Here is an 18,487-nt window from a genome sequence, read left to right as displayed (position 1 = left end):
AATTGGTGTGTGTGAGAGAGGGGGCTTGTCCGGTGCCCCTTGGCCCCGGTCTGTCCTGACTCTTCGACCGCGAGCTCCGCTGTATTCCGGGTGGCACGTTTGGTGGCTCCCTGCAACACTTGGCGCCAGCTGCCGTGTATTGGACTTCCGTTAAGCGTGGTAAAGCCTCTCGGACGTCTGCAAGAGTCCCCCCTGTGTCTGCTGGGTCTGACCGGACGCGATGGGCGACGGTGTACCCGACCCCTCCCACCTGTCTGGACCTGATCTGACGTGGCCTGACCTGAGCTCACCTCCCGGCAGGCTCTGTCTGGACACGGTGGAGCGGTGCCGCGCCGAGCTGGCGGCCGGACTCTGGCTGCTGCCGCTGCCGCTGGTGGACCGGGTGATGGCGCGGCTGGCCGCCGCCGGCAGCTGATCGCCACGCCCGCCGCGTCCGCTCAGCCACTGAATCTCGGAGAGCGCCGCCGGCGCCGCGCCGCCAGAGGCGGGCGGCTGCCCGCCTGTGGCTCGCCTCGCACGGCGGCGCCGCCGGCCGGTCGGCTGGAGGCTGTGAGAGAGCGGCGTCTCGGCTCGGCCGCGGGGGCGCAGGCCCGCCTGCCGTACCTGTACTGGAGAGGACGAAGCGAGGCGCTGCTGGGGCCGTTGTGTGTGTGGGGGGGGGGGGGGGGGGACGTGCGCGCGTTGGCCGCAGTGGACGCGCCGCCGCCCTGTGGAGGTGTCGGCTCGTCCCCGTACCGCGCGCGGCAGAGCCTGCCGCAGCGCTGCTGTGACATGGTAACTTACCGTGCGGGCCTTAGTCCGTATCGACTTACCGCCGCTGTTCGGCGCCCTGTGTGAGGATTTGTGATATCACAACACTGAAAACGCGCTGGTGCAATACTCGCTGATAAATAAACGACGTTTTGTTGTCCGCTATTTGCCGAAGTCTGAAGTCCACGGCAGCTATGCTGACAGATTCCTTACGTTCGGCCATGGGTGACTGACGTCATAAATGAGCGCCGCCATTTGCAAATGCTCCCTTGAACGGGGCGGCGATTAACCAACGCTTGTCCTCACAGATCACCATGTTTGGACACCTGGTTTTGTGTTGTAGTGTAGCGAAACCACCTTGGAAACTGACCGGAGATCCGTGTGTATGCACAATTTGCTACATCCAGACGTCCAAACTTGCCAGGCCAGACATCACACCACCCTTTGAGACAGCGCATTCGCATGTGGTGTCTCCTGACCTGAACGATACTTGGCGTCTAAATCGTAGTTTCCCACAGGATCCATCAGCTTGTCTCGTAGATGTTCCGCTGCGTGTCTTTTCCTTTGCGGATACTGGAGGAGGATCTCGAACGTCGTCGGCGTAGACCGCATTGTGATGCCTTCCACCTTGCCGACCAGCGTGGACACCTGCCCATGGCCGACCTGATGTCACAGAAACTTGATCGCCTTCCTTGCGATTTCGCACTTTTCCAAACGCAGATGACCTCCCGCATCTTGAAGGCGCTGGAGCTGCCATGAAGCGGTCCGCCATCCATGCATTGCACAGGTTGCCAACAAGTCAGCTAAACGAAGGCCGCCGCCGTCACAGACACCACACACAGAACTCGCTGCACTCGAGGAGCCTGGCGGAGAGGACGTTGAGGACGCTCACTCGTCGGTCGAGCGTACTGAATTTGTGCTGTGTTGTGGTGAAACAAAGTATGTATTGCGGCGGTTTGCTCTGCTTGCTATGATCACTGGACAAAAATGAGCCAGATTAACGTAACGTAACTTGGGAATTCCCTCTCCCTTGCTTTGCGCCGGACAGTACAAGCCGGTTTAATGTAATCCCTGTCTGGCTTTAAGCCGGAAGTAGCTGCCCCCCCCCCTCCCCTCCTGGGAGATGACTGGGGCCGTCGAAGGAAAAAGAGGCCATGCATTGGCCCACTAAAAAAGAGCGCCTCTTTGACCGGTTGCAGGTGGATTTCCACGTCATCCTCTGGATTGCACACGCGGACGTCACCAGCGTAGGCCGTCACACAGTTCAAGCCAGCCAAAATGTCGTGCAGCACCCTCTGCAACACTGCCCCGGAGCTTTGCATGCCCATCGGAAGGACCGTTAACTGAAACAAGCCTTGGCAAGTTTGAATGCCGTCTTACAACGTGTCTCAGGGTCCAGCTCGACCTGCCAGTAAGCCAACCGAAGATCTGGTTTCGTAAACCATCTTCCGGCCCCAAGCTTCACCATAATGTTGTTCGAGGATGGCACTGAGAATGGACGCTTCTCCATCTGGTCGATCAGCGCAGTGTAGTTCAGACAGCATCGCAGGGTCCTGTCAGGTTTCTTCACGACCACCTTCGGACTTGCACGGCGCTGGTTACCTTTTTCAATGACGCCCTTTTCACAGAGATCCTTCAGCTGTTCCTTTTCAGCCTCCTGGTAGTGCAGCGATGCTCGATAGAGTTTGCTTGCGACCGGACGACCGCTCGCTTCAATCTGGTCTGTTACGCCCCTGATACAGCCGTGTGCGTTTCCTTTGCTGAACAGCTCTTGGAACCTGACTGATGGCATCCGAGACGTGTCCTATCCTCATATGTCTTCTGCCGCACTCTATCAGCATCCCAAGCTTACTGAGGGCGCTCACTTCCACAATGACGTCATCATTGGTGCGCACTCCCGGAATGATGTTATCGGTCAACCCATACGATGGAGAGCTCAGCAGTAGGCCTCCTTTCATCGGCCGCGATTTCAGTTTCAGCAACGCCGTCGACGACATCACTGGCAACTGCTACTAGCGAAGGTGTCGGCTTCGCGGCTACATTCGGCGCCATCTGGCTCGTTGCTATCGGCTTTATAAGGTTGTGCCGACTTCTAGTATCCAGCAAGGCTTCAACTTCCATTCCATTGGCTTGGGTCTTCATTTTCTCGCCCTTGATGCTCTTCACTCCCATCACAAAGGTTGTCCCAGTTTCTCAGGCATCCTTCCACCCCGTGCATTTAGCTTCTATGTGGCCTTGCCTGCCACATTTCGTGCGTTTAGCCTCACAATATCCTATGAAGAGATGAAGGCTAAGCAGCCGGTCCTGGTGTCGTGATGGCATGGCGCGTCATCAGTTCCAGCTGACTCAGTAACCCTTCCTCCAATGTGCAAACCGCTCCACACCCACGGTCCGTACGTCACGGTGCAGGAGCATCGACATCAACATGCTGGAGCCCTTCTGGAGGCTGATGAGCAAGACTGACGCTGAGAGACGACACATGGTTCCAGCATAGCAGGGCTGTCGCCCCACACGTCAAGGATGGCCCTGGCCAGGCCTTGTGTGAACCTCGGAGAGCGCATCATCGACCGAAAGACGGACAACCGGTAGCCGGGTCACGCTCCGGAGCCGGGCGGTCGTGACCGGTCAGTATTGGGTACCCGAGGGGCGGCCTTTCTTGAACACTAGGTACGTCATTGGTAGGCATCACACCGGAATAGTGCTGCTCACTCTCTCTGTGTCCGATGCCGTGCGCCTGTCCAACTGTCTCGGTACAGCCGCTCAGCTGTAATGTTTAAGCCAGTGAGAGTAGGTAAAGCTCACAGCAGGTGATGCCGCGCCCACCCACGTAGGTGCGCAGGACCGTCCGCGCTACGCGCCACGGCGGGAAGAAGCTTTCTGCGCTTGAAAAACGCTCAACATATATGTATAGCATTTGCTGCAAACGCCGCAATCAGTGCGCTGCACGCAATGAAGACCAGCAACCACCTGTGGCCACGGTTTTGATAGAATGTGCTTGAACTGACGGTACCTTGTCTTGTGGAGGGATAACCTTACCCTTTCCTGAAGAAAACGCTCCCCGTCGGGGAATCGAACCCCGGTCTCCCGCGTGACAGGCGGGGATACTCACCACTATACTAACGAGGAGTGAAGTAGCACTCGCCATACTCTCAATCGACAAGATTGCTGTAGCCGCAGAAACAGTGATAATCCTCAAAAGAAACGTGACACGATGTGAGGCATCCTTATTTGGCGTCATTAATGTTGCATCTCTCAAGGGGCCCAAGCCAAAGTCAAACAGCAACAAAACTGCTGTGGTCAACAGCAGACGCCAGACAGCATTTCTTTCGTACATGTTCAGGAGATTTATTTAGAAATAGCACCTGGATCACTCACCCCCATCTACCCCTTTCGGGGATCACTTCACCTGGTCTACCCGTTCAAACCCGTTTTACCTGTGCAAAATCTTCCCTGCACAGCGAACCGGCATCTGTCTCGCCCCTCCGCTAGACCATGTCCAGAGCATGTCCAGTTTGTCAGCTTCCTTGATCATTTTCATTCGTCGAGTGATTGCGGAACTCCGGCTTGTTGTGAGGTAAGTATTGGAAAGTTTTCCGATCCTTGTTAGTATAATGGTGAGCATCCCCGCCTGCCACGTGGGAGACCGGGGTTCGATTCCCCGACGGAGAGGGCATTAAGCGGTCGCATCGACAGTTCCGCCACTAGACGAGCTCGATCGCGCCGTCGACCTCCCTGCATTGTGTTTCAGCAAGTTTTCTGGAAGCATGCTGGAAGTTATGCGAAGAGTGTACTTTACACAATGAAAACCACCAACCAGCTGTGGTCATGGTGTAGAAAGAATTGTTATGAACCGACGGGGACGTACACGTTCCCGTTGACACGGGTTCCAAGCCTGGGTGCGAATTGCCTACCTTGTCTTGCGGGGCGACACACTCGTCTTCTGAATAAAATCCTTCCCGTTGGGGAGCCGAACCCCGGCCTCCCGCGTGACAGGCGGGGATACCCACCACCATACTAACGAGGAGCGCGTCGCCGCACACGGCGCCAGCCACGGAGGAGATTGCAGGGCTGTGCGCAAAACGACGGCAAATTGACGCACGGTCCTTCCAACACACGAGGGCGGAGGCGCCAGCCTGCTGCTTACTCGCGGACTTCAGTGCTGGAATCTCAGCCCACCGGTACCAGATGGAAAGTGGTGCCATTTTGGGCGTTAGTGTCAACGGACGCGAGCGAGCGAGTTAACCCGGGCGACCTCTCTGCATGGGTCTTCACTGTGGTATCTACGCTGGTAAGTTATACCAAGCCGGATTAAAGTGCTTATGTAAATGGTGCTTTCAGATGCGCCCGGATAGCTCCCAAAACATGTGCACGATGCGGCTTTGGCGGCTTCCAACAGGAGACCGGTTCAAGCAAGAGACTGCGGACCTCTGACCCGGTCCCTAGCGCGGCACACGAATACTCTTTACAACGCCATCAAATAAATCTATGTGGCATTGAACGGGTAGGTTACTTTGTGGAAATGGTTTTCAGAAAATCCCATACTCCGAGAGCATTCTTGGGATTGCGACGCTGCGTGTTGTAAGCGAAACTGAACACATGATTTCTGCCAGGCCTTTGAATTCTAGTAACTTAATAATGTCATGCATGGTAAAAAAATAGGCTGCAAAAGGCGTTGGCCCCATTCCATTCAAATTTACCATCCATCCATCCACAAGAAGATACCATCTTGTGCTCGAAAGGCGCGGGATAGATGCTAATAGTGTACCCACCGGTCGATTTAGTACAGCCAATTCGCTGATGATGCTTCAACATAATGACCGATGTCAAGGTCAAAGATGAGAAGTGACCCAATGGAGCTATGGCGTCCTCTGACAACCCAGTGCTGAACCAATCTTTTAATCTCTGGATGCAAATGCTCAAAACCCTCCCCGTCGGGGAATCGAACCCCGGTCTCCCGCGTGACAGGCGGGGATACTCACCACTATACTAACGAGGAGTGGGGACGGACATAACCTGTCCTCAGTGCTATAAACAAACGTCTTACAATAAACAGACAGTAAACGTCTTGCCGCACTCCTTAAACCAATAGCTATACTTCGTTGGAGGCAAATGTGACACAGTGGACACACTCGTATCACACCCTTGTTTAGCACCATCCACATTGCCGTGCTAAGTAGCAGACATTAAGCAGCTCCCAAAGCGAGGCTGCTTTTCGCACAACGTGGGACGGTTATTCCCATTGAAGAACGTCATTTTGATCAGCCTTTGGTTGACGTTCGCAACATATACCACATGGCCGGGCATAATCCAAGCGTACGCCACGTGCCTAGAAACAGACGAGGCGAGGGTGTGGCTGTCCCACCAGTGATGTGAGACTGACAGGTGGGGCAGCGATGCCAAGGTCAGAGCCGCCAGACCACGGCGACGTGAGTGACTGACTAGCTCATAGCCTAGAACCATGACCCAATGCGATGCACCAGCCGCTGCTGTTTGGGAAGGCCCGACCCAGAAGCGTGGTTAGGTGTTCTATATTATTTTGGCCGAACGTCTTGACTAGTCGCTTCTACTTAAGTGAGCCGCCCGCCAACTACCATTCGTACTTTATTCCGGGGTCGGAGCTCTCACTTGTCCCATCGCTGAGACCTGACAACGTTGACAGGCTTAACTCTGCACACTCGCTTCACCGTGGGTCGACGCCGATGACGTCCGTCACACTGCGGTCTGATGTGCCTGCTCTTCACCTTCTCTGGTTTTACCGTCCGCAGACGGCTTGACTGGCTGATGGCCAGAAAACGTCCGAGAAACAAGTGCTGCCGGGCTGCCTGTAGCGTGATACCATGATATTATAAAAACCCGTGTAAAAGGGCTTATAATTGAGCGCAAGAAGTGTGACTGTGTGCGTTCGATTGCTCTGGTCTAGTGATATCACCTGACGGTACTACACACTTGTGCTATTCCATTTCTTTGGTCGACTCCCCGACAACGTCTCACTTACTGCTGTCTGATTACCTCCTCTGGAAAGAGTGATATGTGACACTAATGGTAAATGACAAAGCTTATACGTAAAACTGTACCCAGTTGTGATTATTGCCACAAAAACTGATATGTTCTTTAAGTGTAAGTGATATTACTTTTACGGAAATTTTGTCCGTCAGTAATTTTGCTCCTCGGTCAAGCCTCAACCAAAACACACACACACACACACACACACACACACACACACACACACACACACACACACACACACACACACACACACACACACACACACACACACACACACACACACACACACACACACACACACACACCACACACACACACACACACACACACACACACACACACACACACACACACACACACACACACACACACACACACACACACACACACACACACAAACGGGGGGAGCACTCGGATGGGCGAAAAAAAACAGCCCACTCCATGGTGTTGGTACACTAGCGTTGCTACCAATAATGACATTAACACGTTTAAGAGTAAGCAGGAAAAGCGGCCAAACCTGCCCCAAAATTCATAAAACGAGGTTCGCTCCGAATGTGAGACTGCTTACTTCCATAGGTGGGGTAGAGTGAGCCCCTGACCGATGACTCGCATAAGGCTTTAGTGTCTTCACATGACAGAACTTCAAAACTTTTGCTCGTTATTGAGATTCTGCTACCAAACTACAGCCTTTACTTAAACGCCAAGGACGATATCTTATCAAAAGTAACTTAACGTAATAAACACAGCATTTTTGTGCATTTGCACCACAAACTTTTAAATGCAGAATTATCCAGGAGCGGCTCCCCGATTATTATCGACTCATATCATGCAAATTGCTTCTACACCCCTGCTAGGTGTCCATGCATCTTACGCTCCGCGGCTGGGTAATACCACTTGAATCAATGTTCCGTTCGCCTAGAGGTTGCATACGTTTTGCAGTAGAAGTCGTGACGGATAGATTTTTACAAACAATATTTTTGTCGTGTAGCAATAATGCCGTTACAAGCACTTACGCCAGAAATAACGACCGTATATAGGTAATGACTGCATACGACTTTGTTTTAAAAGTAATGACGCGTGTCAATTTCATTTGTTATGCTTTGTTCATTCAAATACTCTGAGTGTCAATTTCATGATGGCTTACGATCGCAATGATTTTCATTCTGCCGAAAAAAATAACATTGATGCTGCAATACTTCTCCAAAGGTTTTACCTTAAAGGGAGTGTTCCGCATGTATATGTGGTTTTGAAGTGGAATAGCCATCTTGTAGACCTTTTGGTTCAGCTCACAACCCTGCCATTCTTAAGAGCTAAAGCTCTTTAGTTTCTGAGCTACACGCTCACGAAAATGGGGAACGTATTTCCGGGAAAGTATTGTAATGTTAGGTTGGCATTCATGACGTCATACTAACCCATTCAAATCCTGCCATTTCACACGCCATGCAGCGATGACGGCCGAGAAAAATATGCTGGTCGAGTCGCTCATACCTAGCGTTCGTGAGCACGATTTCCAGATATAACGGCTGTCAATGGATTCTCAAGCAATGTTGTGGAAGGCACGATGACGTAGTCAAACAATAACATGTCGAAAGTTGTTAAGTGCATTCGCGATAAAGGTTACTCGCATAAATAAAACAGTAGTAATAACCTTATTCCTCGGAGAAAGACCGGGTAAATATCTCCATTCTCCTGATTTTTTCTCCGAGGAGTCAGGCTATTACTTCTGTCTCATCAATGACGTGTCGAGTGGCATTTTTCGTGAACAGAGAAACCGTGTTGTCTAGAGCAGTCTTTTCTTTTTAAAAGTATACCAGTAGTTATAAGTGAGCTTTTTCCATCATAACAGACGTTTGCTTCAGGACCTTCAAACGTGAACCATCCCCCCTAAAACAGCCTGAATGGGAATTGGGCACCATACATATGGCGCTACTTTCATCATGAGGGAATGTTAGGCCACATTGTTAGGATTGAAAGCCAAGCCTACGCTTTAATATTTCAAGTGCTCGTAATGGGTTAGGCTCTAAAGCAGCTTTTGAAATCTTAGCTTCTGCTCGTTGAAGGAAAAACGAACTCGGAAACTTCTCGGACACGTTCGAGCTCTTCCACAACCTCATTGATGTTCCCCCATCCCAAAACTGCGTGAATTTGCAAACAGCGAATGCGTCCGAACACATACCATCGACCTATGGAACTCCATGCAACCAAGACTGGTAATGTATTCGCAGCGCACCAAGACTGTTCTATTCTACGTGGTGTCATGTAGAACCTTTGTCCGATGTGTTTGCAGCGCGACACCTTTCCTTTGTAAATCTTTGCAACTTTCATGACAGCAATTGCGCATGCCAAGAAACTAAGGTGTTCTTTACAAGTACTGCGCATGCTCTTCACAATGGAAACTGCAAATTATGGTGTTCGCATGCACAGGCATATGTTGATCATCCGTGGCTGCTCTTGAACACGTAGAGTGACCTGTTAATGGCTGAGTATATTGCGCCATCTCTCATTTCCTCACTCCGATCTAGCCCTTGTGGCGGACAAAAATTATGCGCACCCGGCAAACATTCTACGGGACATCACATAAAATCGTTCTCGCTATGAACACCAATGGGCGCAAACGTTATCGGTTGTATGACGTTGACGATATATTTAGACAGAATCTTTGCCGTCCGGGTCAGTGCGAATACACCCCAGACTGCTTTAACAAACCATCGACCTCGAGTTGGGTATGGACTTCACGCCGAGCGTACACACTGGACAGAGGAGACCTTTTAACCTTTCTTTACGAAACCCTTTCCGTTGAGGAATCGGACCCCCGGTCTCCCGCACTGCAAGCAGATTTACCCCTATGTCTGCAGAATAACTCATCTCTGATGAGTAATGCATTATTGCATACTAGTCGGCGAATAATTTTCATTGATAGTTTACTACTCAGTCACGGTTATTGAATAATGGTAATGGATCTTCTCGGGATTAAATTGTATATACTACTCAGATTCGTAAATTTTATGGAGTGAGGCGCTTGTTTCTTTCAGTGAAGCCGTTTCACTACTACGCTACTCCAGGACCGCGGGCACGCCATTGGTGCTCTCCTCTCGGAAGAGTATCTGCCTCCCAGCCACATGTGGATGAGAGCAGGCAACAATGCGCCATCACCCATAGTTCGATCTTTCGCGTTATCTTAAGCCTACCCCTGGCTCACGTGTAAGTTTACCGCGCGAAACTGCGTGGTCCTGTTTTAGGTCGCCATTTTGTGCGCTGTGGGAGTGGTTCTTAGACGAAGCGGGTGCTTTGAGAATACGTTTCATGAGTTACTGAGACCGCGATCGTTACTCTTCCCGCACATCCTGAAGTGCGTCAGAAGCGGCGTCCCACGTAATATGAGTAAGCCCAGGAAAGCCACGCACGACCTGATGTTCTCGTCTTGCACACGTGCTAAAAGTAAATTTACCCCACGCTGGCGGCTAAACCTGTCAGCTGTAGGTTCTGTAAAGAGTGACACACAAACGCTGTGAACTCTCATGCCATGGGTGTAGTTACGCCTCCACCAGAAGTGAAGAACCTACTCTCAGGTGCTGCCCATCTACGTTGCTCCCGTCATGGAGGTTTACCCATTTCATTTACACTGGTGGCAGCAGTTACTCTTGGCGTTAATCATAACTGGAAGGGTAACCCATGAGTGAAACCCATGAAACTACGGCTCATGAATGGCATTGGTGTAGATGTCGACATGCCAGTTTATATGTTGTCACCTTTGTACGCACGAAAAGTAGCCAACAGCCGTTTGCACCCTGGAAGATTTGTATTTGTAACACCTGCGCTTTAACTCAACATGTTTCACTGAGTGTGTCACAACATGTGTCAACTCAGTGTTTTGACATAGTTTGTAAGCACCTCCTAAATTTCTTAAAAGACGCAAAATTATGGCGACAGGGCCAGCAGTTTTAAATAACTGGAAGCTATATAGCATGACTTAAACATGAGTGTTCCTAACAAAATCCAACGCACTTGGGTTTTGTTGCTGGCTTCTGCCACTTACTACCACTGCCAGTTCGTGTGCACCAGACCATGCGACTATTCCTAACCAAACCTCGTCAGCGAGGAGCACCAAGTAAACTCCCTCATACCCATTTTGTTTTACCACCGAGGAATTTCGAGAAACTTTGGGCATGGCCACAACTCGGTCAGAATTGGGTATGACCATATCGATTCGACAGGCAGCGTACTTGTCTACACATATATTTTGTTGTTGAAGGAACGCTGAGCGTGGAATTGCCGACAGTTTTATTAAGCGACACCTTCCATTGCATTTTACCCTCTTGCAGAAAAGAAGATCCACCAATCTAACCCTGCTATGGTTTCAAATCACCCCACGTCGATGTACTCTTACTATGTTGCTCCCGTTATATCCAAAGATTCCCTTCAACAACCCTGTTGTTGATCCTGTACAGATTTAGACTTCAGTGAAATCCCGCCGTAGTCTTTTCAATTAAAACGTCAACCCATCTACTAAAAATATTCGGAGAAACCCGTATGTGATCATATTTTTTGCTGCTCGCCTCACTCGAATCGTTAGGTGACACTAAATTTTTCGTAAATATCTATGTATATGCTTGAAAATGAGTAAATGTCTTACATCCTAAACTGGCTTGAAAGACCTGCTTGAAAAGTTCTAATCAAAAATAGGTCCGATGCATTCCATCTCACTTTATGGTCGCGTCTGTTCCAGTTTGGTTTCGTCCGGACATCCAGGCTGTAAATGCCATGCAAAAGAACACGGATTTGGTAAGGATCCCGTGCCGTAATAATCCATGCTAACGCACCGGTTGCATCACACCACTATCACACCAGTCAGTATCAGCTTTCACGCTGGTCTTGGCCGTAGAACGCAGTCGCGCGCGCTGAATTTTTGTCTTTGAGTTTTTTGTTGAATCATGAATATGAATTTGGATATAATTTGAATTCATTAAGTTATGGATATGACTTCCAATTTCTTAAGCTAAGAGTGCTACTTTGTAGGTAGGACAACTACACGTGGGCTACACGGTTATAAAAATCCATTGTTATGGCTTCTTGCGAGAGACATGTTTCGACACCGGCAATGTAATGTTTTCAAGCGGCACCTGTTGATATGATAACTCAATGTCTTGTCACACTTTGTCAAATGCTGCGATGTCGCTCCAAATTTTACCCTGCCCATCAGCTAGTCAGTCACTCGCGTCACCGTGCTCTGACAGCCCTGGCCTTGGCTTCACTGCCGCACCTTTCAGTCCTTCGTCACTGGTTTGCTGGCCCGATCCTCTCACTGCGATGCCCATAAACCCTGGCCGCATCATATGAGCAGCAGCAACGGCAGCACATTTCACCCTGTGGCGTAAGACAGGTCTGCGCCACACACATACCTAGGCGTGTACCAGGATTATACTGCCTGTTGTATACTGTGTCTGTTTCAAGCGTTCGGCAACGACTGATCGAAAGTGCGCTGTTGTCTTGCAATGGAAATGAGTGGCCTCCGTGGTGCGAAAAGCAGTCTTGTCTGGGGAGCTGTTTAGCCTCTGCTGTTAACCGAAGCAGTTTTATCGCTGATTGATTTTGTTCTGGTCCCATGGCACGTGGTAACGCCAGTGGTTCCAAATAAGGATGCCCCACGACCACGACACGGTTACTATAGTCCGGCTGATTGTGGGTATGATTCACCACGGATCGCTCCTCGTTAGTATAGTGGTGAGTATCTCCGCCTGTCACGCGGGAGACCGGGGTTCGATTCCCCGACGGGGAGGGTTTTGTAAAGGGAGGACTGTTTCACCTCTGTGGTGAGTATCCCCGCCTGTCAGGTGGGAGACCGGGGTACGGTTTCCCGGTGGGGTGGGATTTATAAAGATAGGGTCGCTTTTCCTCCGTGTAATATATATATATATATATATATATATGTATATATATGTATATATATATGTATATATATACATATATATATATATATATATATATATGTATATATATATGTATATATATGTATATATATACATTATATATACATATATATATATACATATATATAGATCCTCTCACTCTCAAAATGGGTATACATATATATATATATATATATATATATATATATATATATATATATATATATATGTTCGTCGTTGCATCCATTCCTATTTCGAGGTAGATGAGTTGTGTATGGCTTCTAGCCCGGGCTATATCGAGCTCTTATGGTCGCTGGTGTACGGTTAGAAGTCATCGGTGTTGCGAATGGGTGTGCCGCAAATGTGTCTGAGTTGTTTTCACATTGAACCAGTTGATGATGAACGGGCGAACAATCTTCTTTTAGGCTCAACCAATGCAGAACACATCAGCTGTCTGCCTTTGCGCTTTGCACTCAATCTCTAACAAAACGGACGTTTTACACAAAACGACATTCCTTACAGAACGGAAAACATTTGAGCGCGTTTTGTAATAGGTTGAAGACAAAACATGATGGTTAATATTGCATGGATTCTGAATTGGGGGGGGGAGAGCTTCAAAGCAGATTTTTAGATCCGTATTGTTTTGCTCCAGAAAAAACAAGCTCCAATATAATTTGATAAGCCCGAACAATTTCACAACCTCATGGACGGTTTACTCACCCCAAGACAGCACGGATTCGCAACGCCGACTACTTCTGAACGTACACCAACGACCGCAGGAGTTCGATACGGTCGGGATTTGAAGCCGCACGCAAGCCATCGACCTCGGAATGAGGATGAACGCTACGATGTACATCTACATTGGAAGGTTAAGCCCGTCCTACGTTTTCAAGCCCCCCACCCGTCAAGGAACTGAACCCCAGTCTCACGCGTGACATGCGGGGATACTCACCACTCAACTCGCGAGCAGTTGTCCATGCCAACCATACACAATCGACCCAACTGCCATAGTTACTGAAACAATGACGAAGCTCGAGGACAACGCAAAACGTTGTGCGGCACGCTCATTATTTTCCCGGTATTACGAAGCTAGGAGAGCTCGCTCATTGGCTGTATGACTCAACCTCTGACGTCATGATCGGTATGGACGAGTCCATTTCGCACACATGAGGGAGTGTTGAAGGCGGTGTCTCGCAGGCTTTCGGCCCTTGTCTCTCTTCGCCGGCAGGGAGCTATTCACGGCATTTTCATTTGGCGTCAGCGGTCTTAAAACTCTCAGCGAACCCTGCCTCCAACATAAATAAGCCCGCTCATACCATCATTTTTATTCGAGTACCCTCGAGTAACATATGGTCTCATAATTTTTCAAAATATCACAATTTCGCGGAAAGTAGGTGATGCATAGGTTGATATATATCTGGTTGGCAAACTAGCAGTGCCGGACCTTTAATTCCTAAATGTTTGCAGTGAAAGCCCGGCAGGGAATTCCAATGCTCGGTGCGCCAAAGCTCGTCGTTTTAATGTGTTCCATGTTTTGCCAATGGTGGTTGCATCAAACCCATCTAGAACGGTGCGGTTTTAAGTCACCATATCCAAGCACGAGTCCACACTTTTGGTAGGACCTTTACATGCATGCATGCACGCACGCCAATGAGTGAGCTCTCACAGCTACCTAATATTGGAAAAGAAACTAATGATGCTCGCGGTGACTGCAGGCATATCGATGCACAAGTAGAGCAGGTGCACGGTTCATCTGGATAGGGCAGGTGCTGGTCATGGGGCCTGTGGGACAGGGCCTGTGGATCAAGTGAGATCTGTTTATGTTCCTCTGTGGGCAAGTTGGCGATTTACGCAGCGTTCTCGAGATGAGCTTCTCCGTGTGTGCGCGGCCAGAGCCATGCGCAGGACTTTAGACCCATCCTCCTCGTCAGGGTGCTTTGTAGCTGTTTTTCTTATCACGACGCTCTTGAATACAATTCGGACAATTGCCTTCGCTTGGTACCTACACAAGGTTTCCCTCCAGTTAACCATACTTCTGCCGTCATGTGTTATGGAGTTCTGATAGGATATGGATGACGTTTGAATTAACCATGTATGCGTCACAGCCCGAATTGTTTTCTGACCATTTCTGGGATTCAAACTAGGGTTTATGATGCGGTCCAGTGCCCTACCAACTACAAAAACTGGAAAGGGCACTTGCCGTCAGTTGGCTCTCAATCGATGCTATGGAAATTACGATGATTGAACCAAACATGACGAATCGAGGAGTATCTTTAGGAAGCGGAGAAATTGTGTTGTCTAGATTAGTCTTCTGTGCCTAAAAGTATGCCAATTGTTACAGGTTAACTTATTTCATCATAGCTGATGCTTACTTCAAAATCTTCAAACGTGGAACATTCCCCTTCAGTCGCGCCATTCGAGGTGGGGTACATGCTATCCCCTCGACATAAACATGTACATATTAAAACGGCGGGCGTTGGTGCACCGCTGACCTCAATATCCTCCCGAATTTCGTTTTTCTACATTTCAACTTTAAAGCTCGGATATTGTCAGGTCACCAACCAGGTATCCTCTGTGTCACCGTTTTTTTTTACCGGAAATGTCGATAAAGCGCAAAATTACGAAAGCACATAAGTCTCAAGGGTATTTCAATAAAATCATGGCATGAGTGAGCTTGTTATTGTTTGAGGCCAAGCACGCTTAGAGCGTTAGATCTCCGCGCCAAATGACAACGCCGTCGATGGCTCTCCGCCGATGACAAGAGACGTTAAAGGGCCGAAAACCGGAAGGGACACCGCCTCCAAAATTCCCCCAACGTGCGCAGTGGACTCGTCCAAACGATCATGCCGTCAGCTGTTGAGCAGCACAGCTAATAGACATGCTCTTCTTACAGCTTCCTAGTCTGGAAAAGAATGATGACGCGTACGACATCCTAATTTGAAACCATTGATGTTATCACGCGCAATGACACCAAGCCGAAATCAAACGGCGATGAAACTGTTTTGCCCCCCCCCCCTCCCCAGAAGATAAACAGCCCCCAAGGCAAGGCTGCTATGCTCATCACGCAAACCTTTCATTCCCAATGTAAAACGGCGGCGCCTGTTCAATCAAGCGTCCCCGGACGCCCGCAAAATACACCGCAGAATGAAATGCGCTGTTTGCTGCTGCTCATATAACGCAACCAGGGTTATTAGAGCACCGCGGTGAGAACACCGGGCTTTTAAAACAGGTACAGTTTAGTAACAGTAACAGTTTAGCAATGACAGGCAATGCCAAGGTCAGGGCTGTCAGACCACGGTGACGTGAGTGACTGACTAGCTGATGGGCAGGGAAAAATGTGGAGCGACTTCGATCCGTTTGAGAAAGTGGCAAGAGTTGACAGGGAGGTCTGACGGAGTGAGGTGGGAGAAGCAACGATAACATCATTTGAAGTGGTGGTGAGATTTCTGTCGCACAATTTCAGGGACTCGGTGTTAAGATGTTAAACTCGGATAAAGAAAACCTGATCGTTGTTGGTAAGGTTAGCAGAGATGTCGCTCCTCGTTAGTATAGTGTTGAGTGTCCCCGCCTGTCACGCGGGAGACAGGGGTTCGATTCCCCGACGGGGAGGGTTTTGTGAAGGAAGAAAAGGTTCCTTCTCTGGGGTGCGTATGCCTTTGGTTGAATGGCATATGCTGAGAGGTAACGTTAATCGGCAAAGCGAGGCAAGCTCGGATGACATTCGAGATCAATCCAGCTCTACTGTCGCATCCGGCTGTCTGGTGAGTTCCGCCTTTCAGTCCATTATTGGTGGAACAGCCGTTCATCATGCCACGGTGCTCTGAAAACTATGGCCACTTGCGTTCTATGAGAACCAACACCAGATATTTCCACTCTTACCACGCTGGGCTTCGCCGTGTCTGCATCTTGAACGTACTCCTGAATTGCCTCACCATGTGGCATGCCGTGGAAGCGCCCGACAATGACTAGTTGAAAAGCCAGCGGCGTTTTCCATCGTGAATGTACGGTTCACGTGTTGCGGAAAGCAAACTCGCCGTAAGAGTTGTTTAAACTCTGCTATAGAACGGAACAGCTTTGTTGCTGTTTGATTTTGGCTGAGGCCCATTGAGCATGTTGACGTTGATGGTTCCAAATAAGGATGGCACCGAAGCATACCTAGTTTGTCACATTTTCCTGGTGCGTTTGTCGTTTGTTGAGTGATTACGGCAGCCTGGTCAGTTGGAGGGAAGGTGAGGTTGTATCACTCCTCGTTAGTATAGTGGTGAGTATCCCCGCCTGTCACGCGGGAGACCGGGGTTCGATTCCCCGACGGGGAGGCTTTTGAGCAGTCGCTTCCCGAGATGCGGTCCCGGTCACGATCGTACGCGGACCGTAAACCTCCCTCGGTCTGCTCCGGTGTCACATCAGTGCCGCGGCAAAAGACTCCTACCGTCAGATGTCCGCTTCATGCGGAATTACTTCTACCGAAAACCAACTAAACTCTACTTTTCTTATTGACCGGGCTGCCGTAGTCACTCAACCGACGGCATCGCACCAAGAAATGTGACAAACTGGACATGCTTTAGTGCCATTCCTATTTGCAACCATCAATCATATCACGCTCAATGGGCCTCAGCCAGCCTCAGCCTCAGCCTCAGCCAAAGTCAAACAGCAGTAAAGGTGTTTCGTTCAACAGCAAAGTTTAAACAACTCTTAAAGCGAGTTTGCTTTTCGCACCACGTGCACCGAACATTCACAATGGAAAACCTGCTACCCTTTCAATTAGTCATTGCCGGACGCTTCCAAGGCATGCTACATAGTAAGGCGATTCAGGAGTGCGTCAAGATGCGCACAAGGAGAAGACCAGGTTAGCTTCACATCACGGGGTGAAAATATCTGTTGTTGGTACTCATATAACACGAGCGACAACAGCTTTCAGAGCAACGTGGCGTGGTGAACGGCTGTTCCACCAGTAAAGAACTGAGAGGCAGGGCTCTCCAGATAGTCGGCCACCATAGAAGACCGGCACTAATCACGACTGTCATGCGAACTTGCGGTACCTTGCCGATTAGCGTCACGTCCCAGCAGACGTGCAGACCTAACCACAAGCATAGGCATGCCATATAATAGACCTTTTCTACCTTTACATGCTCAAAGCAAACACGAACCGTTGTGCGGCATTCGTCATTATTTTTCCAGTATTTCGAAACTAAGCGACACCCGCTCATTGGCTGTACGGTTCAACCTATGACGTCATGATCAGCGTGGACGAGTCCATTTCGCACAGATTGGGGAATTTTGGAGGCGGTGTCACATGTTCATTTGGCGTCGGGGATCTTCAGGCTCTCAGCGCGTTCCTCTCCCTCCAACAACAACAACCCGCTCATGCCATAATTTCTAGTCAAGTATAATTGTGTATTATGTATCCTCGTAATATTGCGATTCATCAACATTCCGCGAGAAATAGGCGATGCATAGGTTGGTAAACATCTGGTTGGCGACCTGCCACTAGCCGACTTTAGTCTTTAAATGTCTGCCCTGAAGGTCGGCATGGTATTGTAATGCTCGGTGCGCCAACGCTCGCATTCTAGTGTTCCATGTTCTACCAATGGTGGTTGCATCTAACCTATCTACAACGGTGCGGTTTAAGTCACGATGTCCAGGAACGAGTCCACACTTTTGGTAAGACCTTTGCATGTGTATGCACGCCAATGAGTGAGCTCCCACCGCTACCTAGCATTGAGGAAAAAATAATGACTCTCGCGGCGACTGAGACGGATGAATGCACATGCAGGGCAGGTGCACGGCTCATCTAGATAGGGCTGGTGCTGGCTACAGGGGCAGTG

The 18,487-nt window shown here is 49.5% G+C and overlaps 1 protein-coding gene and 4 non-coding genes across 5 annotated transcripts in view; 3 read left to right on the top strand and 2 right to left on the bottom strand.

Moving 5' to 3' along the window:
- LOC119094404 (kelch domain-containing protein 2) overlaps window positions 1-18,487 on the top strand; it is a 101,036-nt gene that overhangs the window by 11,646 nt on the left and 70,903 nt on the right. The gene's annotated exons all lie outside the window — the stretch shown is intronic.
- TRNAD-GUC (transfer RNA aspartic acid (anticodon GUC)) lies at window positions 3,805-3,876 on the bottom strand. The gene has a single exon. It is a non-coding gene; the product is annotated as a tRNA-Asp (tRNA).
- On the bottom strand, window positions 5,675-5,746 carry TRNAD-GUC (transfer RNA aspartic acid (anticodon GUC)). Its single transcript has one exon. It is a non-coding gene; the product is annotated as a tRNA-Asp (tRNA).
- On the top strand, window positions 12,461-12,532 carry TRNAD-GUC (transfer RNA aspartic acid (anticodon GUC)). The gene has a single exon. It is a non-coding gene; the product is annotated as a tRNA-Asp (tRNA).
- On the top strand, window positions 16,907-16,978 carry TRNAD-GUC (transfer RNA aspartic acid (anticodon GUC)). Its single transcript has one exon. It is a non-coding gene; the product is annotated as a tRNA-Asp (tRNA).

This window comes from Pollicipes pollicipes, unplaced genomic scaffold (genome assembly GCF_011947565.3).
Source record: "Pollicipes pollicipes isolate AB1234 unplaced genomic scaffold, Ppol_2.1 Scaffold_4002;HRSCAF=4701_pilon_pilon_pilon, whole genome shotgun sequence".
Taxonomy (NCBI): Eukaryota; Metazoa; Arthropoda; class Thecostraca; order Pollicipedomorpha; family Pollicipedidae; genus Pollicipes; species Pollicipes pollicipes.
Note: the sequence above shows the minus strand (reverse complement) of the source record. Positions and strands in the feature narration are given on the sequence as shown.